This window comes from Ictidomys tridecemlineatus, chromosome 4 (assembly GCF_052094955.1).
Source record: "Ictidomys tridecemlineatus isolate mIctTri1 chromosome 4, mIctTri1.hap1, whole genome shotgun sequence".
Lineage (NCBI taxonomy): Eukaryota > Metazoa > Chordata > Mammalia > Rodentia > Sciuridae > Ictidomys > Ictidomys tridecemlineatus.
Genome location: NC_135480.1, coordinates 135,408,072 through 135,421,107, shown reverse-complemented (window position 1 = coordinate 135,421,107; position 13,036 = coordinate 135,408,072). Strand labels below are relative to the sequence as shown.

The 13,036-nt window shown below is 35.1% G+C and overlaps 1 pseudogene; it reads right to left on the bottom strand.

Annotated features, from left to right (window-relative positions):
• Positions 1-3,362: 3,362 nt before the first annotated feature.
• LOC101954633 (small ribosomal subunit protein eS4-like) lies at positions 3,363-4,896 on the bottom strand (annotated as a pseudogene).
• Between the last annotated feature and the right edge of the window lie 8,140 nt (positions 4,897-13,036).

Sequence of the window (13,036 nt, the reverse complement as noted above, 5' to 3'; positions counted from 1 at the left end):
AGAAAATACAGAGAATCCAGCAAGAATGATTTTTTGTTAAGCTTGAGGACAGGTCAGTCAGTGTCTGGCAAGAATCCTTTGAGGCAAGGGGATTTAAATTGCAAAGGAAAAGAAGATGCCAGGCAAGGAAAATGTTCCATGACCAATGGCCAATAGTGGAAGGACTGTGGTCCTTTCAGGTGAGTTACTAGGTCACTAAGGTTTAGAGATACATCCATTAATTTTAATCCATCAATAACAATAACAAGATAACTCCACATGCCACTGATTGAAATTGAGATCTTCTTTTGTAGAAAAGAAATACTTTATGACCTAAATTATTTATATGTAATTATGCATTAAGTTCATTCAATTATATGTTTAGAAGAAAAACTACAGTTGTGGAAAGTACCTGCATGGAATCAACTACAGGTATTCAAAATCAAAATTTTCTCTTTTTTAAAAGAGTGTGTGTGTGTGTGTGTGTGTGTGTGTATTATCTTAACCATAGCAAGAGATTATGAGACATGGGGATGGAAATGTGCTTCATATTTGTGCCTGCATTACCATGGCTAAGATGGTTTGGTTCCAAAAACCATTTGCTCAAGAAGAGGCTCAAGAAGACCCAGGAGTTCTGAACCTATGTCACACCCATAGCACTGATAAAACCACACATGACACATTTCCCTCTCTCCCTACCCTCCCCTTTTATGTAAAACTCTGACAAATAAATCACTAAGAAAAATACCAGAAACCCAATGAGAGAAAAAGAACAAAAGATTTAAACAGGTAACTGACAAGAAATACAAACAGCCTTAAAAATGCAAAGATGTGGCTGGGGTTGTAGTGGTAGAGTATATGTTTTACATGCTTGAGGCCTTGGGTTTAATATAAGAAGGTATAAGAAGGAGAAGGAGGGCTGGGGCTGTAGCTCAGTGGCAGAGCACTTGCCTAGCATGTGTGAGGCACTGGGTTCAATCCTAGCACCACATATAAATGAACAAATAAAATAAAGGTATTCTGTCCATCCACAACTACAAAAAAAAATTTTTTTAAAGGAGAAGGAGCAGGTGCAAGAAAAGAAAATTCAACAAATTTTTTTGCTACCAGGGATTGAACTCAGGGACCCTCAACCATTGAGCTACATCCCCAGCCCTTTCTGTATTTTATTTGGAGACAAGGTCTCACTGAGTTGCTTAGTGCCTGCTTTTGCTAAGGCTGACTTTGAACTCACCATCTTCCTGTTTCAGCCTTCCAAGTTGCTGGTATTACAGATCTTCTTTTGTAGGAAAGAAATACTTTATGACCTAAATTATTTAATATGTTTTGAAGTCTAGACATCCACTGCACCTGCCTAGGTTTTTAATATTTATTTTTTAATTGTAGTTGGACACAATACTTTTATTTAACTTATTTATTTTTATGTACTGCTGAGGATCGAATGCAGGGTCTCACACATGACAGGTGAGCACTCTACTGCTGAGCCACAATCCCAGCCCCCTATTTTTTAAGCAGATTTTGTTAGTTGTAGATGAACACTATACCTTTATTTTATTTATTTATTTTTATGCAGTGCTGAGGATCAAATCTGGTACCTACAAGTGCTAGACAAGCATTCCACCACTGAGCTACAACCCCAGCCCTCAACCCCTACTCTTAATTAAGGAAATTTAAATTAAAATTGCATTGAATGTTGTTTTCAAGTACTTAGTTAAAAAAGATGAAAACATCAGATAATATAGAATTGTGGCCAGGGTATGGGTTATTTCATGTATGCTATTGGTCAAAGTGTAAACTGGTACCCTATATTTGTGAAACAATTAGTAAACATAATTATGAAAATATGTAAAAAGCATAACAGCCTAATTGTTTTGTCCAGACCAAAAAAAATCAGACAACAAAATACCCTACAGCCATTTAAATAATGAGGTGGATGTATTGCTGCTATATGATATGAAAAGACCATCAAGATAGAGTAAATGAAAAAGGCCAAGGGAAATGTGATTATTAAAAATATATTAATATTTTTCTAAAGGAAATATACATATACATGTGTTTAGGGTGTTTAGGGCTGAATTGTGTTCCACAAAATCCATATGTTGAAGGCCCAACACCCAGTAACTCAGAATGTGACTGTACTTGAAGACTTTAAAGAGGCAATTAAGGTAAAATGAGATTTAGGGTAGGACCTGTTTAATGTGATACCTTTATAAGAAGAGGATATTAGGATCTACAGGGCCACACCAAAGATGAGTGCCCTGAGGAAAGGCCATGAGAGAACAGAGCAGAAAGGGGCCATCTACAAGCCAAGGGAAGAGGACTCAGGAGAGATCAAACCAGGCAAATCTTGTTCTTGGATGTCTAGACTTCAAAAATGTGAGAAAATAAATTTCTGTAATTTAAACTACCCAAAATGCTATTTTGTTATGGCAGCCACGGCAAACTAATACAACATGCATATGCAAACATGTACTTGGGATATTTCTGGATGTATTTATCTTAAGAGTATGGCTAAGGTCTAAAGTAGAAAGGATACTAACTTTTGTACTACTTTAGCTTTTCCATGTGCATCTGTAGTGAATTTGAAGATTTCAGAGTTGATCAAAGGAAACACCATAGTATTGCACAGCAAGCTTTCATGGGCATCTCTGGGACAAGGTTGCATGAGAGGAATCGTTCATGCCAGTAAACCTTCAAGAGACAGTGGTATGAGGCCGCTACATACAAGGGAAGAGGGTAAGGGAATGCTGGAGGGAGAGGAGAGTTGGAGAGGTCTAAGCAATGCTTAGCAGCAAGTCAGGGAGTCTCTGGGTCAGAGAGCTGCAAAGGGCAGCCACAGTTTGGGGTCATTTGTAACTAGAGAGTTTATCTTCTTTCTCTATAACTAGCACATGCTGGGTGCAGTTTCATGGATTATGCAAAACAAATATACTGAATTGCTAAAACTGAGCTTTTGGGATATATCTTATCACATTACCAGTATATATATATATATATATATATATATATATATATATATATATATATATATATATATACATACACACACACAATATATATATATATACACAATATATATATTAATTAATATGTTATATAATTTATATATTTTATATAATTATATATTAATTATATAATACATGGATCAATATATTACATAATATATTATACACAATCATATATTAATTTATTGTTAATATTAATATATAATATATTAATCATGTAATATATTGATTTTATATAATTATAAATTATATAAATTAATTATAATTAATTTTATAATTAATAATGTATTAATTGATATATAAATATATATTGATCATGATACATTATCTTTAATCAAATACAAAGACATTTCCTTTCCAAGAATGTCACCTAACCATTCATTTCACCTGTTTCTCTTCTTGGCCACCAGTCTCTTTTCTCTCTCTTTTTCCTAAGGGAAGAGAAATCCTTGGTTTGTTGCCTTTACCAATAATGAGAATGTGGGTAGCCAAGCTGCAAAGCTGTTGCCTTGGACATAGTTTACATGAACACATCAAAGGATCCAGGATGCTACTCCATGTTGGTGATTACACCAATTCTACCCAAGTTAACACTTCTGGTCACCATACACTTTACCACTTAATGAAATCAGCAATGCTGATAGTCTTCAAATCAATCTGAATGGTGTCATTCATCTTGATGAGAGGATTTGGGTAGCAAATTATATGAGTATTGTGAGTCACTAGATGATGGGTTCTTTTTGTACCCACAAAGATCTGTCTCACTTTGCACAACATGTACTTGGCCCCCTCAGGTGTAATACAATGAATAAATAGCAAAGCAACCTTTGGTGTCATGGATCAGATGGAAATTTTATATGGTCTTGTAAATGCTGATGACATTCATAAAACCAGCAAGGTAGAATATATCAGTTCAGACTTTGTTATCAGTCTTAATAAAGATTTATAAAACAATTAGTAAACATAATTATGAAAAAATATAAAAAGCATAAGTAGCCTAGTTGTTCAACAATTGGATTCTTGATAAATAAAATACAGAATAATCAGAAAAATAAAATTCTAAAAAAGAATATTGTTTCACAGTCTTCTTTACTTCATCTCCTATTAAGGCATACTTAAGTCTGTTCCTTATGAAAATGATGAAAGACATTCTCTGCTTGTGGGGACAAGTGGATGGGCAAGGAACAAACACACTGTTCAATTTATCCCGTGGAGAGCGTTGACAGTAAATGGTAGAGCAGTGTCTGAAATTGGAGTCCCTGATGACTTCATGGCTGTGCCTGGGGAAGTTTCTTGCAAAGGTGCAAGAAGCCTAGTTGCTATAGTAATGCCCTCCATGAGGAAAGACTGTGCTAGAGTATTATCAGCCTCAACATTTATCTCAGGCACACAGCTCCTGGGAATAAAAGAACTCTTTGCTAGACAACCACAATGTTTCACCAGCTCTGCTGCTCTTGAACCTGCTCCCAGAACAATAACTTTTAAAAATGAACTTTCTTGAGAGCTACACAAAGCTCCTAACATTGTACATTGCAACTGTAGTATGTAACAGAAAATAAACTGCATAATGTTGCAAACTCTGTAACTTTCATGAATACAAAACTAATGCTTGCATAGTTTTAATATTATGTGCAATACTATGGTGTTTTCTTTATATATTAATGAGACGTTTGTAATAAAGATTTCTGGAGTAATTCTTTGGACTTGCTTCTCCATCAGAGAGCAGCACTCCACCCAATCCCAGCTGTTATCTTCCAAATCTGTGCACGTGAGTCTTTATTTTCTAATCCCCACCCTCCCACCACCTCTTGCCAGAACCTACTCACTTAGCCACAATGGTTAAGGCATTATCCAGTATCCAATAGTGTGGAGCTGCTACTTGCTTCAGATGCTTCTTAGGTGTGCCTTGCATGGAAAGAACCTTGGACTATAATTTAATGCCAGTGGAAATTAGCTTGTTTTAACCACTTCACAGTGTATGAATTTCAAACCATATTGTTGTACACAAGCACATACTATTTTGTCAATTAAAAATACATAAGTAATTGTAAAAACATCCTATTTTCAATATTGTAAGTATGCAAAAATTTTTATTTGCTTTTTAAAAAAAGTTTTAAACAAATAGAAAAAAAAACAAAGAAATTGGATGTGTAAAGATATGAGTTCAGCATCAGAGGGCTTTGTGCTAACAGTCCTAGCTTTCTGTGAAGAAGTAAATAGTATAGGGGTTAATAGAGAAGGATCATCTTTAACCAATTTACATAATAACATAATTATTATCATTGTCATCATTGTTGCCATTATTCATCATCAACATCAAGTATTAAGTGTGAAAAAAGAGATGTGGCTACATAGAAATTTCACTCTCTGAAGACTAAGATGTCGAAAAGTAAGATGTCAAGCATTTTTACCTCTACTGTCCTTCACTGGGAGGCCTCAGACCGAAGTTTCCCACCATCCATTTATAAAACATACTGCCTTTCTCACTTATTCTGAATCTCTGTGACATTTCCTTTACTTAAAGCTGGCAAGCTGGTGTGTCTTGATAATCAGGACTTTTATCTCTTCTGGGAAGTCAATTTACATTTTTTCAAAATATACTGTATACATTCATTGGCAATATCTTTGAGCCAGTAAGTCCAGAGAAGAAAATGATATTTGATTTATTCCACAAAAATGATGGCTATTTTTCTAAGGATCACAATTAATGCAACTAAGGCTTTGTGAGGAGTAAAAGACAGTGAAATCTTACATGCATGTTATTTGACTAAATGGCCTCTAAATGTTGCTTAAATATCTGCAGTCTAGTGCTAGCTGTGATGTAAATACGTACTAAGGGAGTTAAAAATGAGTGTGCTCAGTGTTAGCAGATTAGTAAGGATAGAGAATTTTTGTAAAATCCTTACGACTGGAGATACCCTGGAAAGAAGGACAGCATTTAGATAAGATGAAGAAGAAAGAAAAAAAATGTAAGCAAAAGGAACATAGGATGATGATGCCAAGGTCTCGTTCATGGTAGGAGGAACATGGCAAGGGCATCTGACCCAAGACTTTCTACCAGTGAAAGAAGGTCTAAGACCAGCTGGGTGACCAGAACAAGAAAGTGAGGAGGGTAAAGAATCATCCACATTTTGTTCAACTAGCCATTTTAATCATTTTCTTGAAAAGAAAAATATTTAAGACTATGTTATAGGATTTGTGGGCTTGTGTATGTGTGTGGTATGAAATGAGTTGGTCCATAAATATGTTAAACACGAATATGGTTTTTAAAATCAGAAGAATAACATGTGAAATGAATGTCTCCTTGTAATAAGATAGGTGGCAAAACAGAAGTCAATCTGTAATGTCATAATGTTTCAATGTTTGCTAGAAAAATTAAATAAATTTATATAAAAACAGCCTCTTGAGGATATAAAACATATATTTGCCCTAAGTAATAAATGAGACTTATAATTGACATAAGTAATTCTTAAGTTATGGATTTTTAGGTCAATATACATATATATGTATACACACAAATATAAATATATATATATACACACAAATATATATATATAAAATGCTTAGGGAAAAATTTGATTTAACCATTTGGGACAAATAAACAGTGTGTTTGTCTTTGGTTTCTAGAGGGTACTCAGAGTTGTCCTTACTACTAAAACTACTAGTTCTGTGCCCATTAACTATTGCTAGAAATATATATTTTATCATTCCAACCACAGATGAATAGCAAGTTGTGCTTCTGAAATGCTGACATTAAAAGGTGGCACAAACAGTAAACTAAGAATTGTCTGAGTTTCTGATACTTGTTTGTGTAAGTTTTCCAAAATTAAGCTCAGAATTTTCATAACGTACATATTTAATAGAGAGCAAAAAGGAAGTATAAATCTGCTTTATCTGTGTGTACAAAAAATACCAGATTCTGTATTTAGTCTACATGACACTGCAATACAAAGATGAGGTCAGTGAACTCCGATATCAACTGAAATTATACTATGTAGAATAGAAAACTTTGAAGAAAGAAACTGAATTTTAAATGAGAGTGGGAAAGCAAAAATTTCACAGGATTAATAAATTACAAGTACTGTATTATAAATGTTTAGCAAATTAGAATCAGCCTGTAAGGATTTAACATAGGAAATAAACAAACTTTAAGCCCTGTACCCATAACTAACAAATATTTTGTTAAACACAAAATGTTTTACTTTGTAAAACAAATATGGTTTTTTAAATCAGATGAAAATAACTTCCTATACACTTGGAACTTTTGGTCATTATTCAAAATTCTTTCGGGTTGAATCAGTATACATAATCTGAAATCAGAATTATTTTGTCAAAATTCAGCCACAGGACTCACTATGCTATAATTGAGAGTTAGACTGCCAATTTTTTCTGCAATATACAAATAAATAAATAAAATATAGCAATATTTCATTAATGACTGTTAAGATCTCATGGCTTCTTTTATGCATGCAAATTGTAGTGTTTTCTCAAATGTATTAGCTAATTCTTGCAATCATTTATTTTATATATATGGAAAATAAGAGTCAAAAGAAAACTGACAAAGTTAAAATTTGGATCTCTGTATACTTTCCCTTTGTAAACTAAATGCATTATTTGTCAGACTATTCTGGGTATAAAAGCCAGGGCTCTATTGGCCTGCTAGAAGACCCTGTGCCACAGAGTATATGCCCAGCTCCAATACTGAAGTATTTATTTTGTCTGCTGTGTTTGGAAGCATCTGTTCTGACTGGCTTTTTAATAATATTAATATCATCCTTGTTTCTATCCAGACCTATTTAGGACCAAGTTTTCAAGGCTGTTAAAAGATTATAGGGAATAAATCTACCTGTTCATCTACAGGTTAATTGCATAACATAAACATCAAGTGACTTACTGATTTGTGTTTAATGAAAGCTATTGCCATTGAAGAACTGAATGAACATTAGCCATTGTTGGAACTTAACACAAAGGAATTTTTAATTGAAAAGACAATATAGTAGTTAGATGAATAAAACTTAATTCTAAAAATAAATGGTAGCTATTGTCATTGGATTCTATATGTAGGCCTGCAATCATATTTTTAAAAAATATTTTTAGTCGTTATGGATCTTTATTTTATTCATTTATTTATATGTGGTACTGAGAATCGAACCCAGTGCCTCACACATGGGAAGCAAGTGCTCTACCACTGAGCCACAACCCAGCCCACAATCATATTTTAATAAGATGCTTTATTCACTTTACACGGTTATAAACATTTTTTCCTTGTCCTTACATTTTTTTTCTAATCGTACTATAACAGCTGCATACTATGTCAGCATATATAATTTTAATCTTAAATATGATGTTATCAATTTATGATAATGTAAAGTTAATACATTAATGTTTTGTCAAACATCAGGTATTTGAATTTACATGATTCACAACATTAAATATTTTTAAGTTGGTTATTATTTTAATTATCTACAGTCTTGCAAGCATTGTTATCCTAAGGTGTGAACAAATTTAATTCAAATTGAAAATGTGAAAACATACCTTGAAGGTACAAACTACTTTTACAATAAATAACAAATGATTTTGATTTGTTTAACATAAAACTTAAACCAAATAGGTAATTAAATATAGTTTTAAAGAAAAAATAATTTAAACCAATATGCTACATGCTTGTTGAACAGATATTTATATCACTATTTCTATAGGAGACAAGTAAAAGAGCTCAACCTTGGTGAAACTAGAGAATTTAGAAGAAGAAGAAAGAAGTCCTACACATGGCCACTTTGTTTTTATACATGTTTTAATAGTAACATGTCTAAACATATTATTTCAGTATTCAGGCCGTCATGGCAGTTGAACACTTGAATGACCATCACTGCTTCAGTTCAGACAGCAGTGATTTAACTTGAGGTCAAATCCCACACCAGCACAATTTATCAATGCAAAATTTTATCTCATCGAAGTGTAATACATTCTGCCAAGCCTCTCCGTGCCTTGCAGATTATTTAGTGTATAATTGGCTGCAACTGGCACTCACACAAGCTGTGACATTTTCTATCAGCAATAGAAAGTATTTGTAAAGTCAAAGAAACAATTATGTACTGCAGGAAACGGCCAGATTTGAGAAGAAAGGAAATATAAAACAACTCAGCTTTTCTCCACTTCAAACAGGTAGTGAAAAAAATGCAATACCTGCCATCCTCTCTTATACAAAATTTGAGAAATTAAATAAAACAAAAAGAAAGAAAGAAAATGCTGACTTGGGAAATAAAGGGTGAAATCATTTGGGGTCTTCTGTGTAGGTAAAGGCATAAAATGAAGAGAATATTAATTAAAGGACCCAGAGACTACATAATATTAAGGTGAAAAATGACATTAACATGAAATATCATTGCATTGATAAATTCTTCAATAATAAAGTAGGCAGCCAGGTGTGGTGGCATGTGACTGGTATTTCCATCTGTTAGAAAGGATGAGGCAGGAAGATTGCTTGAGCCCACAAGTTTAAGGCCAGCCTAGGCAACATTGTGAGAACTTGTCCCCCCACCAAAACAAAAATAAAAAAGGAAATAGACTAGGCACATATGGAAAAATACAAAGCTAAATTAGCATCAATAATAAGTTAGCTAAATTGGCATAAATTTATTTTTTTATTTTCCTTATAAATTTTGTGTGTGTGTGTGTGCTGGGGATCGAACCCAGGGCCTTGTGCATGCAAGGGAGGCACTCTACCAAATGAGCTATATCCCCAATCCCCTCATAATTTAATATAAAATAATATAAGTGATATGTAATCCTTACCTGTCCCATTAGCAAACATAAAACAGAAATTTAATATCCAGTTTGGACAAGTGTGTGGATAACAGTCTCCTACACTGTTGATGAAAATAAAAATAAACTTTGAGTGGAACTGATGTGTAAAACTTTATTGAACTATTCATACTCATTCACTCAATAGTCTCCCTTAGAGAGAGACACTTAAAAAGTATGAAACAATAGAGAAACGAAGATGGCAGGCCAGAGGGAGGCAGCATTCTGTGTCGCTACGTGATCCAGATCTCATCAAGTTGGAATATTGCATCCCTGAGAGTGTTAGAGGACCCCTATACAGCTGCTTTCCGCAGAAATCACCAGCACTGTGATACCACACAAGGCTCTGGCCCTCAGCATTCAAGCAGGACTCCAGACTCCTGGCTCCCAAAACCCAAAGCCCAAAGTTCCAGCAAATTCAGAGCTTGGTAGTACTGTAGCAGAATCACCCATCAGCATCTCTGCAGAACTCCAGACTTTGCTCTGCTCCCATGCGGGTCACTCAGCTGCTACCTATCCACAGCACAACACCGTCACCTGGCTCCCCCCACCTCACCAGACACCCTGGTACTGGAGGCAGATGTCTCCTCTTGGCTCACCTCCCTTGCCATATTTGGTGGGGGCAGCTCCCAGACTGAATCTCCAGCTAGCCAGATACCAGATTTCCAACTCTCCCCCTCCCCAGTGGCAGTAACCCAACACAGTAACTGCCCAACTCAAAACAACTCCCAGTTGGACAGGTATGCAGTTGACCAGGGCACCACCCATGGGAGCCCCAGTGCAAGAGGTCCCACAATTGGGAACTGCTAAGGCAGAGGGAAATGGGGCTAAAGTTTGGAGCCTAACAGAGAGACCAGGAATTGAGAATCTCCAAGCAAGATAGGGAGATAGTACCGGGCGCTCAAGTCATGAGCGGTCCCAAAAAGAGTTGCAATCTCCCTACAGGGACCTTCGGGTGCCACTCTGGGCTTCTAGGCACCCTACACCAGGATCAGTCTTCCCACCCTGGCTACCTCCACCATCCTGAGGGCAGAGACACCAGCTTACAACACACAACCCCCACTATTGGTTGAGAAAAGAAGCAGGAAAGAAATGAATCTCTAAAACTAGCAACAACCCTGGTTTCTTCCATTGAGAGAGAGAGAGAGAGAGAGAGAGAGAGAGAGAGAGAGAGAGTGTGTGTGTGTGTGTGTGTGTGTGTATGTGTGTGTAGTTTTCTTTTCTCTCTCTCTTTCTTTTCTACTTCTCTATCCTCTGGCCCTCACATCCCCAACATATGTGAAATCAAGAACTTTGCATGATTTTTGAGGACTGAGTCATCTGAATAATATAATATAGAGGTATTGTATGTGCCCTTTTTTCTTCTTTCATTTTTCTTTCCCCCTCCAAATTTTACTATTTTAACATCCTGTATTTTTCTAAATACATATGTGTGTTTATTTTATGTACTCTACTGTCTTCCCACCTACTTGTCTACCCTAAATTATTTCCTGTCTATTCTTTTGATACTAACTCTCTTCATTAGATTTCTCTTTCACATTTCCTAAGATATATTAACTTTAAATCCTCTCATCCTATCTCCTCAGCATATTGACCTACGCCCCACCCCTAGTTCATTGTCCACATTTAGAAACTGTAAACCTTTTTACAAAACTACTGATTATATTTTAGATAATAATTGAACTCATCATTTCTGTACAATGAGAATAAACTGTAAACATCTTAATAACAACAAACTGTTCATAGATGGTATATGGTTGGTATTGGGATCTGTTAACATTTTTCTTTCCCACCAAAGAGAGATCTTGGAACCCTACAAGAGCACTACAAACCTATAGGGTAAAAACAATAACACTCCAGACCCACAGAACTGGAAAGGAAGACACACCAGCAACATGAAAAAACAAGGGAAGAAAGTGCTCCAAACAGATGAAGACACCACATCCTTAGAATCATTGGCAGCCACAGCAAAAGAAGTTACAGAGAAGGAGTTCAGGATGTACACAGTTAAAATGTTCTGGAATCTCAAAGAAGAAATAAGAGAATAAATACAGGCAGTGAAAGATCAATTTGACAAGGAGCTACATAAACAAATCCAAGAAGCAAAAGATCACCTCAACAGGGAGATAGAGGTTGTGAAACAAAAGCCAAATAGAAATCCTAGAAATGAAATAAACAATAAACCAAATTAAAAGCTCAAAAGAAAATATCACCAACAGAGTAGACCACTTGGAAGATAGAACATCAGATAATGAAAATAAAATATATAATCTTGAAAAGAACAGACCACACAGTGATAATGGTAAAAAAACATGAGCATAACATCCAAGAAATATGGGATAGCATAAAAAGACCAAATTTAAGAGTTATTGGGATAGAGGAAGGCTAGAGGTCCAAACCAAAGGAATGAACAATCTATTCAATGAAATAATGTCAGAAAACTTCCCAAACACGAAGAATAAATTGGAAATCGAAATTCAAGAAGCCTACAAGACTCCAAATGTACAAAATCACAATAGATCCACACCAAGGCACATTATAATAAAAATGCCCAACATACAGAATAAGAAGAGAATTTTAAAAGCCACAAGAGAAAGGAATCAGATTATATACAGGGGAAAACCAATTGGGATAACAGCAGGTGTCTCAACACAGATCCTAGAAGATCCTGGAACAACATATATCAAGCTCTGAAAGAAAATGAATCATACCAAGAATCCTGTATCCAGCAAAAGTAAGCTTTAGATTTGATGATGAAATAAAAACTTTCCATGATAAACAAAAGTTAAAAGAATTTATAGCTAGAAAACCGGCACTACAAAACATCCTTGGAAAAATGTTCCATGAAGAGGAAAAAAAAAACAACAATGAAGATCAGCAGAGGGAGGTAGTACCCTAAAGGAAAAACTAATCAAAGAAGAAAATCAAGTCAAGTTGAATAACAAAAATAAACAAACATGGCTGAGAATACAAACCATGTCTCAATAATAACCCTGAATGTTAATGGCTTAAACTCACCAATCAAAAGACATATACTAGCAGATTGGATTAAAAAAACCCAAAAATATGCTACCTCAGGAGACTCATCTGATAGGAAAAGACATACACAGACTGAAGGTGAAAGGTTGGGAAAACTCATACCACTCATATTGATTGAGGAAGAAAGTAGGGGTTTCCATCTCATATCAAATAAAGTAGACTTCAAGCCAAAGTTAGTCTAAAAGGATAAAGATGGACATTAAATACTG